Raw genomic sequence first — 13,826 nt, forward strand, 5'->3', positions numbered from 1 at the left:
TTTGTATGGAAAGAGTAGGTTTCTTCTAAGTCCTTTGCGTACTTCAGGCGCTGCTGCTTATCAGGAGAGTGGTCTTCACTGCAATTGCAAAAGAAAGAAGTTAGTGAATATGTGTGTTCATAGCACTTTTGTTAATGTGGACATTGTTTTTTTTTGTTTTTGTAGTAGTAGTGTTTTCTTACAACTGAGCATAGTATGCACATGCACTTTCCTTTGATTATGTGCATCATGTATACATTATTAAGAATCTGTTAGTTGAATATGTTTTACAAATGAGTAATGTATAGAGCACACTTGTTTTTTTAATGTTGTTATTGGATGTTAAGAGATAGAAGAAATAATCATATGCATTTTTTGCTATTTTTACAGGGTAAAGGGCATAGATTGTACAGAAAAGCATGCAATGTATGCATTTGTGAAGGTGTAGGAAATATAGCAGAATGATTTCATATAGAGGCAGTGGTGTTTGAGCTGGGAGCCTTTCTAATGATATTGTCTGTGTGTGTGTGATTGAATGAAGATGCATGTACTCATCCTGGCTGCGTGTAATTTTATAACACACTAGACAGCTTTTTTCACAATTATACTCTTATTTCTCCCATCTTTTAATATGAAATAACATTTCTTTAGAGAGCTGTGTGTGTAAAGAAAAAGAAAAATTTGGAGAGCAGACAGGTTTGCAATTGATACTTCATCATAGCAGATGGGAGAAATGACAGGAAGTTAATTTTACAGTTTATGCAGGGTAAGTGGCAGTTACTCTGTTTATATGTATTCCTAGAAGAGCTGTACATGTACTGTGTAGAAAATATTCATACCTGTAGTCTCTGTTCATGCATGTGGATGTGCATTAATCTGCAAGTAGAAATCTTGGGGAGTTTTATAGTAGTTGTTGCTGTAGGTCCATTGCATTCACAGCCAAATTGTACTGAGAGTGATCAATAGTACATCTAAAGTGCTGATCTGTGATGATAGAGTTAGATGTAGAGTTCTTGGATGTGATTGGTGGATGATTGTGTGACTGCTTAACAGTAGCCAATGAGGAAATGGTGCAGAGAGTGAAAAGGGTAGAAAGGCTGCCCCAGTGTTACGCTCTCCACATACAGCGCGGCTGTCCGCGGACATGGCGTGCCACATCCGGGGTTTCTCAGCACATCCAGCATGGAAAGGAGACTGTATGGATCAGCCAATCAGATGTTGAGGTTGTGGTTTGTGATGAAAGAGGCTGTGTGTATTGAAGATGGCAGAGGTGGAGAAAGTCAAGGTGTTGGTGCTTGGAGATATGTTTGTGCATGGTTTGGAGCAGTATGCTAAATGTAGGAATGTGGCAAACAATTTTGATATTAAAGGAGTGGAGGTGGTGTGGAGCACTGTGCCTGGTTTCAATGTGTATGGAATTGTACAAGTTTGTGGAGATATCGGCAGGGTGAACATTCCACATGTAGTTGTTTTGCACTGTGGTGCTTTGCATTTGGGGTATGTCAGTGCCCCTACTTTGTTGGCAGATTTTGAACACTTGGTTCAGGCAGTAATGAAAATACTTCCAAATGCCAAAGTAATTTTTTCTGGCTTACTACCTAGGGCAATATGGGACAATAGCTTGATTTTTGTCCTCAGCAGGTGGAGAGAGGAAGATGTAGGGTGGGCCTTATTGAGGTAGGTCGCAGACCTTCTCATTCTCTGTTTTACAGTAATGTTGGTATCATTATATTTGACCCATCCACACTTCTTTTTTATGTATGCAGTGCAGTGACCTGCATTGGTTGTGGCTCCTGCGTGGTAGATTATACCTACTGTTGTGAATGTTTTCTTACTAAGTGATAGTTTATCATGTGTGAATCCAGTTAACTTGCAGTTGTTTTTCGTACTATCTGCATTATAACGTAAAAGCATTGCTATGTTTACGTGATTTACTGTGTGAAAAGGAGATGGGCTGAGCTGACAGGTGGTGTGGAATGACACCTGCAATGATGAATGGTAGCAAACAATTCATATGTTTTTAAAAAATATTTCTAATGCCACTATGGTCTGAAGGGCATTCTGAGTGAAGGTCAGTGCCGTTTAATTTTTGTTTCTGAGCGGAGCAAACCCACGCATAGTATAAGGTTCAATTGTTTTTCAACCTTGAAACAAAGGGAGGATTCTGACAGGAATGCATGAAGAGAGGGATGTAACACTTTCAAATATGATAAGGTTCACCATTCCAAAACTGGACAAAGGAACATGTAATTTGATTTTATAAAAATTCATTGATCTGAACGGAGTGTCTGCTTTACGCTGATAGAATGGAAATGCTGAATATTATGTAAGTTTTACTTTCGATGAATCTATAGACGAACGAGTCAACTTATCAATCGCCAACCATTATTGCTCGCTTACATTGTACTTGGTTGTTTTTTGTGGCATATTGCAACAACACGCAATTACAACTTGTGTGTGTACTTGGCTTTGTGCTGGGCACATGGGCAGTCCAGCATTGAGATGCATGTAGTCCACTAGTGAGTTCCCCCAGGTTCCACAAATGCGTAATTCAATGATAATATTGAATTAAAATTCCATCTATGTGTTCTTCTTGCCCTTAGCTTGCTCCCTGAATGAAGCATCAGCCTCTGCATCCCATTTCGAGCTGACAATACTCCATAGCACTAACTTCTGAAGCAAATTGAAGGGTACTTTGCATGTTGTTTTCTCTGTGTTCCATTGTTTCACTTCCGTGTTCATCAATAGTTGTAACATGGGGCCAAATTAATGGTTAAAATGATAAACTGTAATAAAGATCGGCTACTGAGTCACATTTCTGTTATCTTTTTTAAACAACTACATCCTGCCTTTCTGCGATTGTCATCGAGTCCAGATACCAACTGATGTTTTTTTTTTTTTTTGTTTAACCACTAGCTGCAGATACATGTGAATGGGTGGATCACAGTGACTATCTTTTGGGACAATCTCCACATGCCGATATGCCCTTACGCAGTACGAGTGATAAGGAGCAACCTGACATCATTTACGGTGGCCTAGCGCCAAGCTGATGCCAAAGCCTTGCGATTCACAGTGCGTCTAATGTGCTTCTTATACCCAAAAGGAGCACCGCGTGCCTCACGATAAACATTTGTGGATCGAGAACAAAGAAAAAAATACCAATTTGCTTGAATATGGCAATCGCCGGATGTTCTCGGAGAGTTTATTGTGAAATAAAAGTACTTTACAAATTGTACAGTTTTGCTATTTCCTTTAAAAGTATGGCTTTATACTCAAAATTTGGGACGCCCTGTGTTGTGAGATGATGTGTGTTGATATTCCGGGTTCTGCGACAACTAACGTTATCACATAGGTGATGACCGGGCGCGTGTGGCTATGCTGCCCAGTAACGTCCTGGAGAAAGGCGGACAATATCACTAGGTTTGGTGATGTCAGCCTCAGGGGCGGGGCATATGAATTAGTGCCGCCAGGGCAGTCCACCTTGGGCGATGCAGCAACGGATAAGATTTTCACAAGATAGTCGCGTCCTATCGCCTGATTTCTCATGTGTAAAAAGAGGAAATCTGCAGTAAGGTGCATAGGAAATGTTTGTATGATCGATCAACGTATGCTTAGAAATACATGCCCGAACCCTCAGACAATCATATTTTCTGAGGGCACTATTCCTTTAATAGATACATTTTTTGCTCCATTTGCTGCAGATGGTTTTGTGACGTCTCTGTTTCTGTACTATTTTTAATGTTTGTATGGTGTGGTAAAAAAATGTGGTAAGTACAGATAAACTAATGGGTAATAATTGGTTTATATAGAGAAGTGTAGTGTCTAGCATTGTGTCACTGTTTTCACTCATTTCATCATGAGGGACATTTTTTTCCAGCCATTCCAGGTGTGTGGTGAAACGCGTCAGGTAGCCTCTCTCTGCTGCCGGGAAGTCGTTTTTTACTGCTACTACTCTTTTGAATTAAACTTGAAACTTTTTAAAGCAAATTTCTGCCGTGAAGTTGGTTGCTGTTGTTTTCCAATTACTGACTTTCTCGGCGAGCAACTGCTGCTGTATATTTGTGGATTCCATTAATTGATGGGAGTGCAGCTTTCAAAGAAACCAGACCCCGCGGTCTGTGTTTGCTTTCATCTTTCATATATATATATATGTATTTTCAAACGAAAATCAAGCCCAAAAGAGGGCCAAATCTGCGGAATGCACTCCCAAGAGCAGCCAGGTCCAGTAAATCCAGTACTTGGCAATAAGGGGCTGCACGGCAAGAGTCAGGTAGCACCAAATGTTCTTTATTCATAAAAGGTGCATGGCAAGGGAGAAAAAGGTTACATCGACGCGTTTCGCGATCAACTGACCGCTTGTTCACGATAGTAGGGTAAACACAGAAAATGGACTCATATAAACACAATGCAAACTCTCTGGTTACAATGTATAGAGTGTCTCATACACCACATAGCTCAAAAGTAGAGAAAAAGCAATCGGCCATATTGTAGTGACCAACTGTTACCTCATACTGACCATAATAGTCTGAAATAAAACCATTAGATAAAATGCTGCGCTATAAATGGTGATTTACAAATTTGAATATTGCCGCTGATGTATAGCAATATTAAACCAAGGATAAAGTGCTTAGTGCATGCACAATAGTGCGAACTGCAAAGTGCTAAAGATAAAGTGCAAAGTGCGAAGTACATAGCAGCAATAATCTGGAAGGTAAAGGTAGACAGGGTACAGGGAAGGGAGAAAGGGAGGAAAGAAGTGGAAATACATGGGGATCAAAGTTTCATTCTGTATAGCAAACATGATGAGCATAGTGCTCTACGTCCATGGGTGCACGGTTCGTGTAGTCACAGTATTTAAAACCAGCCTGACCTCCCATGTAAAACAAGGAGGATGGCAGAAGAACGTGCAGCCATGGACAGCTAAAGAATGATAAAAACATATATAGATCCACAGTAAAGTGCAAAGTGCATAGACTATAAAAATGCTCCAACTAAAGGGGCACATAGCTTTCCTAATATTCCTTAAAAATCACCTAAAAAGTGCACACATATTATATAGGCCCGTTTGCTCATGAAAATGCAGTGTACCTATTTTATCCATTGTACCCTAAACAAATGATTTCAAAATACGAGGCAGATGCAATATGAGTAGACTGTGTCTAAAAAGAGTCCAAAAAACACTGTGTAAAAGACAATATAATACATGATTATCAACCTAAAAAGATAGATATACTCCCTACTAAAATACATGTTAAAACCAGATAGAAATGTAGATATAGAGCAGGCCACTCATAGTTAATGAAGAAATCACCAACAAACCGATGTCAGAAAAGTATCAAAAAGGTATCAGATAAAGTATCAAGGGAGTGCCCAAGGCAAAATAGAATGATGAAATAATCGTATTATCATAGGGCAAAGGGAGAATGTTGTATCTAGGAACCCAGAAAAGGAGCAAGAGTACATGCAAAAAATAATAATACATCACAATGTGTGCTCTTAGGTTCCCAGAAAAGTATATAATTCTTCATCCAGGTTGTGACCCCTGGGTTTCTTGGTCTCAAGGTCCAAAATAGATTTAGTCTCCATTGCCTTAGCAATAATTCTCGATTGCCTCCTCTTGGTGACTTGAGCACTGTGAGGATCCCAAAGAAGGAAAAACCCTCAAGTTTATTGTCATGTTGGGACTGAAAATGCAAAGCCATCGGATAATTGGAGTCAGTATTTCTGATGGCCCGAATATGCTGAAGTATCCTAAGTTTCAATTTGCCTTTGGTACTGCCCACATACCACTTGTTGCAAGGACAATTAAGGACATATACCACATGATCAGTATCGCAAGTAATTCTGGATGCGATCTTAATGTTTGTACCCAAAATGGGATGGGTATAATGGGTCTTGTTAGCAGCGTATGTGCATGCTTTACATTTGGAGCACTTGTAAAAGCCGCAAGATTTAGTGTTAAGCCAGGCATTGGTTGTAACATTCTCAATGGGCTTCATAAAACTAGGAACTAAGGTGTCTTTGACTGAGGTCGACCGTCAAAAAGTAATATTAATATGGTCGCCCAAAATGGTGTTTAAATGTTCATCAGATTTCAGAATGTGCCAATGGCGTTGCATGACTTTACGTATACTATGTGATTTGGCTCCAAATGTTAAAATGAGACGTGTCTGATTCAAATCAGTGGTAATATGTTCAGTAGTTTCCTGCAACAATAGCTGTGAGCGATCCATACTTCTTGCTTTCAGGAAGGATCTCTCCAGAATTTTTTTGGGATAACCACGTTGTTTGAAACTATTAGCTATGAGAGCGCATTCGTAATCGAAGGTTTCAATCTTTGTACAATTTCTGCGTATACGAATGAACTCGCTATAGGGGATACTCCATTTGAGGGCGGTGGGGTGATTACTCAAAGCATGTAGTGGATATATATATATATATATCATTATGCTGTACCTAATACAGAAAGTTTATAAATATATAAAATAAATGTAGTCTACTCACTAGTTTCTTGCTAAGTTTTGCTGTTACTGCTGCGTAGGTGTGCTGCTGATTTTTGCTGTGCACTTTGTGTGAGATAATTCTGTCAGAAGCATAATTATTTTGTTTTGGTATATTGCATTATGTTGCATATGTTATGTAATTGGACGTTGGTGTGTTACATATACAGTTTCCACTTCTTATTTATTATTGAATGTAATGTATTTATGTGCTGCTTTTTGAACATGTTAAGTGTTTTGTTGCATGATACCTGAGTTTTTGGATAGTGTTGATGTTCTATAAACTAAGGGAATCCTAGGAAACATGTATCCAATTTATATTGTCTATATCTATATTCAGTGAAAAAAACTTTGTTAAAGGGACATTATGGTTAAGTTGCACTACTAAAAACCTATGCAATTCAGTGAAAAACACTTTGTTAAAGGGACGTTATGGTTTGAAGTAAAACCGAAAAACCCTTGAAATTCGCCAGTTATGGTAAGCTAAGCAACCATAACACGTGCCACCACCGTGCACTGCTAAGACTAAGACGCAGGACATCAAAGATGACATCACAAATGTCATTGATGACATCACTGATGACATCACATGTGCATTTACTTTTCATGAAAAGTCTGTACAAGGGATTCTTATAGTAATGTTGATAAAAAAGTGTGAATGATTATTGGAATAAATATCATGAGGTACATAGTGCATTAAGTAATGCATTGATACGAATACCATTCTATTATCAGGTTCTTTCCAGTATACTAAGCTACGCATGTAGAAACATAGGCATTGTGTGCAACATACTTGATGGATTTACAATATTATTAATCTTACCATGTTGAATAGTAAAATGATAAATGCTTAATAAAAAATCTACATAATTGCATTATTCGCAATAAAACACAAAAGACAACAACACATACACATATGAGCATATATAGGGAAAATTAAGTAAACAGCAGCATTACCAGCCAATCTTCATACCCCAACTGATTAAGTCTATACACAGAAATGATTGCTCTGCTTCAAAGCTACTACTTCGCTATGTATAACTATCATATAATGTGACTGGACCCTAAGGAGAGTAGTGTGCATACAATGTATACACATATGAGCATATCCAGGAACGTAAAGTAATAAAAAAAGGCACAACTATAAGAACGTGTTGATAACCTTACTGATTATCTTTATACACACAAAGCATTGCTGTTTTCCAAATTTGTGTTTTCCCCTATGTATATGTTTCATATGCTGTGAGTGAACCCCAAGTGAATTACTGTAAGAACATATTTGAAGTATAACTCTACAAATATAGTTCTTGAATATGAATTATGAGTACATTAATTTTTAGTTTCTGACAGTTACTGGCCTAGATATGTCAGTAAAGGAAAAAAGAGGGAGCCAGACATGTGATGATATGATAGTTTATTTATATATCGCCTATACACAATGTGTTTCAAAGCGCTTCAAGGCAAGGGAGGGAACAAGGGAAAATACAATGACATTCTTACAGGCCATGAACAGTAAGGATGTGAAATTAACTATCGTACTCGGCCTGACGACATTTCAGATAGTGCAAGAGCTAAGACATAGATAAGGAAGGGAGGGGGAGAGTGTACCGTACTAGGCCTGACGACATTTCTGGTAGAGCCGGAGAAAAACAAGAGGTGAGAGAGAGGGGTGCAGAAAGGTAGGGGAGGAACAAAACAAGCGACTATCATACTAGGCATGACGACATTTCAGATAGTGCTGTAGGGGCGTGGGGAGGAAAAAAACAGGAAGGGGAGGGGGAGGAGACAGACGAGGTTGCTGTCATACTAGGTCCAGGGATAATTCTAATAGGGTAAGTGCATCAGTGATGTCATCAATGACATTTGTGATGTCATCTTTAATGTTCTGGTTGTTAGTCTTAGCAGTGCACAGTAGTGGCACGAGTTATGGTTGCTTAGCTTACCATAACTGTCGAATTTCAAGGGTTTTTCGGTCTTACTTTGAACCATAACGTCCCTTTAACAATGTTTGTTTACTGAATTTCATAGGTTTTAGTAGCGCAACTTAACCATAACGTCCATTTAACAAAGTTTCTTTCACTGAATATATATATACCTCTATAGATGCATATGGACAAATAACAAATGGATGTTTCCAGTATACGTCATAATGCAGTGCTGAACATAAAGGCCTCACTTCAGTGTGTTACAGTTAAAAGCAAGTTATAATTGCAAACATGAATCTTAGCAAACAGAGGTGGATGAGCCAGGAAGCCAAAAGTCTTATCAGACAAGACTTGGCTGACATTGGATATACATTGTGTGAAGGAACAAGGGGCTCCTGTCCAGGAAGCTTGAACAAAACAAAATACGTCAGAGGACTATTAAAAAAGAATATTAAATACACGAAAAGCTCGATTTCATGGTGTCCAGTCACATGGTAAGAGGAAATTGGACGATCGAGGTGGTCACACCTACGCGTGAAGGCCGGCAGTGCCTACACTCCTTAAAATTCTTAGAGCAAATAACAAACCCAAGGCCAAACTTCAGAGCACTAATTGACACTAGACTGTTGCAGTGATGATGGATTGATATTATAATTGGTGGGAAGCTAGTTTCGAAATTAGCCCACTAGCGTCTGGATGTTCAGTCTGCATGCTGCTAGACGTAGGTGGAAAAGTACCGATGAGGGTTAGAAACCAATGAATTGTAGAGGACCATATAAGGTTCCTATAGTTTGTGTAGCCAAGGGAACGTTGTGTATTTAATGATGTTCATAGTGGCCATGTTTGGGCTTAGTTGTCCCACCTGATGTTAAACACCTGATCACTTTCCTTCATGGTTTTATACTGATATGGAATGTATGCTTAGGTATTCACTTAGAACCAATCACTCCCTCCGATAGGTTTTTGTAGTTTGCCACAAAGGTAGTGACACAGGTCAACGTCAATGATGCCGATTTTATGCAATATAACCTCAGTTTCTTCTGAAGATGTTTAGAATAAGAGGATCATATGAATGCTGATGTTTGTTGTACTCCCCGTTTTATGTACTTTTTAATAAAACTGACTCCCCTTTTATCAAACTACCTGAGTCGTTTTGATTATTGATGTATGGAGGAAATCTGCATCCCCACCCATCTCCAGGGTATAGCTACTTATCTTAAAAAGCTGGAAGACCCAGTTGACTTGATGGCAGAGGATGGTTCTTTAATAAAGTCCATCGGCCATCGATATAAGTAAACTTTAGAGTCTCGGTAATATCGCACAAAATTTGCCATTTTGCTGACAGGAGGTGTAGCTCCCCGTAGGTGGTGGTTAGTGTAAAAGACACAAAAATTCCTTGCACGGAGAGTGTGACGAGTCCCCTTAATTTCAATAAGAATCCCCGCCCACTTCTACGACGAGCAGAACGGGCCACAGTTTGAAGAAGCAGTAACGGAGGTGGCGATCCCGAGGGTCCGAAGAAGAAAAATATGCGAATGGTGAGTAGAAACTGATGAGTGTGGCAAATTGATGCATGTGTAGTAAACTAAAGGAGAGTAACAGAGGGAGGCGGGATAAACATAACAAAAGAGTAAGATCCAAAAAATAAATATATATATTATATATGTATGTGGGGAATGAGATATTTACTTGAGTGTGGCAGAGCAATATAATAAATAAAATTTATGTAAGAGGCCACGATAGAATGGATACGCCCTGTACCTAAGTTTTAAAGAACGTTAGAAATCTTATCTAAAATCAAGTTTGTGGATGATGTAGAAAACGGGTCAGATTAAGACGGTTTTAAGGAGATAGATTTAAGTTCCTCAAGGAACATTTTTTAGAGGGTAAGATGAGTCTTAAGAAAGAAGATCATAGAGATGTGACCGGTCAAGTATGTCTGTTTGTTTTATGTGGTTTTGAAAGCACAATGACATCATAGCCAAAGGAAAAATGTATGATAAATGAGAGAAGTGTGAAGTTGAGGAAAATAAAGTGATTGTTTTAAATTGTATTTGATGGTTGTTTCTTTAGCAAGATTAAAGTAAAATTGTGGATAAACGGGATTAGAGCTTGCAACGATTGGTGCTCGCTCATATTGTGTTGTTTTCTTGAAATGTTTTTTTAAAACCTGTGATTAAAGCAACCAAGCGTTGGCAAAGATAAAAGTGAAGGGTTAAGAATGTAGGAAGTTACTCCACTTGTGCACCTCTGCAAGCAGTTGCCGAAACATACACCTAAGCTTAGACAGTACAGTGCAGAATGGGTCAAATATCCACGGACAAAATGTTTATGCCGTGGCCACAAGGCGGATCACTATTGAAGGCAGTCCTGCAGCATATGACGACATATCTGCATTCTGTGTATACTGGAAAGAAGCTAGACAAGCGCCTAGTGAGCTTAGAGCTTTGGAAAATGTATCAACAAGAGAAAGATGAGCAGCCCCCTTTAGATTGGATACTTAATGTTTGCAGAGAGGGGGGTGAAGAGCCCTCTGCTCCGACAGCCCCATCTGAAAAAGAAGACAAGAATAAGAAAGACGATGAGTTATACCCATTAAGGGAACTTAAAGCAGCTACAGGGTACAGCAGCCCGGTTTATGAGTCACCTACGCCAAGTAGTGATGAGGGCCCAGAGAAAAACATTGGGAAGGATGTAATCTCCAAAGTCCCGGGGGACAAGGAGAGATGCGATAAGGAGAGAAGTGATCGAGCAAGCACATCTCTAGATATAGGAAGAGAAATAAAGAGATGGATGGGAGAAAGAGATAAAACTGATGAGGTAGCGCTCTTAAAGAACAAATGGATGGGAGGTCAGATTTTGCTTAAACTCGTTCGTAAAGGCATCGAGGATGTAAGACAAAGGGGAGATCAAGACGAGCAAGATAAAAAAGATAAAGAAAGAGAAAAGCGATTAAAGGACGAAAGAGCAAAAAGAAAAGATAGAAAGAGACAAGAGCAGTTCTAACATGACGAGCAAGCTAAAAAATAGGAGAGAGCAGAAGAGCAAAGAAAACGTGACAATAAACAAAGAACAGTTGATGAACAGGACAGGTTAGAAAGCAAAAGTATAGAAGAAGAGGATCAAATATTAAGGGATAAAAGGATGCAAAGAAGAAGGGATGAGGATATACAAAGGGCAAATGAAAGAAGGGATATGAAAAAGAAAGAGGGAGACAGAGTGAGAGAGGAAACTAGAAAGCAAAGAGAATTTGACAATGATATGGAGCATAAAAGAAGACAAAGAGCACAGGATCTTGAGTATTTGGAGAAGGAAGTAAGAGATCCTGATCCAAAGATAGCATGGGAAGACATAGAAGAATTTTTTCCAGAATACGTGTCATTACCAGGCCCGTCTAGAGCAAATATAGAAGACGAGTTTGACTTGCGGAGTATTGTAGAAGCGATCAATAAAGTATACCATGACATGAGAGCTCAGAAAGAGCCAAAGTGGAGAGCACTCAGTTATATGACATGGGGGAAGCCCCATGTATTTTAAGACATAAGGAGTTGTCTTTAGACAGACTGACTATGAGAGAAGTTGCACGGGTTGGGAGCAAGAATTGTCAGATGAAGAAAGGGAAGCCTTCCATGGGGAAGAGAGAGATAACACATGTGGTTCTGAGGCATGCTTTTCTATGGATAAGGAAGTAAGATGGTTGGATGTAAACGTGCCTTTGTCTAAAGCGACTGAGGCCTTGACACAGTCAGACTGACCTAGGGGGCAACTCCACGGTCAGAGGGGGGAGTCGGCACCTTATGTAAGCATGTTTAGGTCATTGCCAGGTAGACGGCGATGTGGCAATATTGTCCCTGCAGTGGACGGACATATGATGAGAGATGAGAATGAATTTGGGGCATCGCAGTTGCCTTTGTTAGAAAAAGGAGGGGCCAGACCACAGTATACACTGTAGCCCCAGATGGACAAGGATAATTTAAGGTATGAACTCCCAAGTTTAACTTCTGGTGCTGGGAAATGGATACATGAATTAGAGAAAATGATGGGAGGAAACACATTGGCATTATGGGACATAAAAGGTCTTTTAATCGCCATACTTGGTGAGAGAGCTGTTGACGTGTGGACGAGGGCAGGGTACCCTGGTGTGACTACAGTCAACATTGCTCACGATGGAGCACTGTTCAATAATTGTAGGGCGGAGTTTGGAAAGTGCTTTGAGAACTGTATCCGGACATGTCCGATATGGGAGCTATAATGACATAAAAGTTGAAGGAAGGAGATGAACCATTGTTTTACATTAAAAATGTTCAGGAATATTGCCCATTGGATACACAGTTGAATCTTGGGGGAAATCTATACCAGTATTGTACCATATATTATGCAAAGTGCTGCCAGAGCCAGTACAGAAACAGCTCAAGATGTTGGTGGGGATAGAGGCCAGCATAGTCGGAAATTCAGCTGATCATTGCACATTACTTTAGACTCCTGCAAGAAAAGAATCGCAAAAAACGTGATGCTTGCAAAGGCAAGGAGGTGGAATTGTTACAGAAAAACTATCCAAGTACGCCATTGAAAAGGCAATGTTGGACAGCGTAGATGGGTCCAACTCACAGCAGGCAGTAAACATGCCGCAGGTGAATAATTAAAGACAGTTTGATCAAAACAATAGTCGATTTACTCCACGAGGAAGGAGAATTCGAGGACGAGGTTGGCAAGGTTATCAAGGGAATTGGCAGAGTAATCAGGAAAACTTTAAAAATAACCAAGGTGGGTTTCAAAATATGTAGAATGGTACTCCGAGTATGCAAAATGGGCAGATGAGGAGACCACCGTCTGTATGTTGGACGTGTGAACTGACAGGGCATTTGTTTTGCATGTGTAGAAGTCAAGGGTTCATGCAAAATGGACACTTTTCAAGAGGGGGAATGTCAAATCCACCTGCATATTCGCAGCAGAATGGAGAGGGATTTGCGCAGAATCAAACAGTGCAGCAGCAAGTGCCGAGAATGCGGCAAGGCTTGCAAACACAGCAGGTAGCAGGTAACCCACCACAAGGACAGTCGCAGCAATCACCTATGCAGCTTCAGAAGAACAAAAACACAGGGCAGTCAATAACGCCTAGAGTAGAGGGTGTCACTATTGATGGAGGGAATCATTTTATGAATGATGGGACAAGGCTGTACCCGCAAAAGGACAGCTCACTGGGAGACCTGATGTGTTCCATACTATCCTTGATGCCACACCTGCATGAGGAACCGAGGATGGACGTCAGTATAGGAGGCAAAACATTTTTGTTTCTAGTAGACACAGGTTCAACGTGCTCATGTATACGAGAGGGAAAGCTGTCAATGTCTGGCAATGCCATGAATACTCAGGGATTCACAGAAGCTACAAGTCAAGTTCCTTTTACAGAATAATTACCAGA

The sequence above is a fragment of the Ambystoma mexicanum genome, chromosome 8, assembly GCF_040938575.1.
Source record: "Ambystoma mexicanum isolate Mex_15411 chromosome 8, UKY_AmexF1_1, whole genome shotgun sequence".
In the NCBI taxonomy this organism is placed as follows: Eukaryota; Metazoa; Chordata; class Amphibia; order Caudata; family Ambystomatidae; genus Ambystoma; species Ambystoma mexicanum.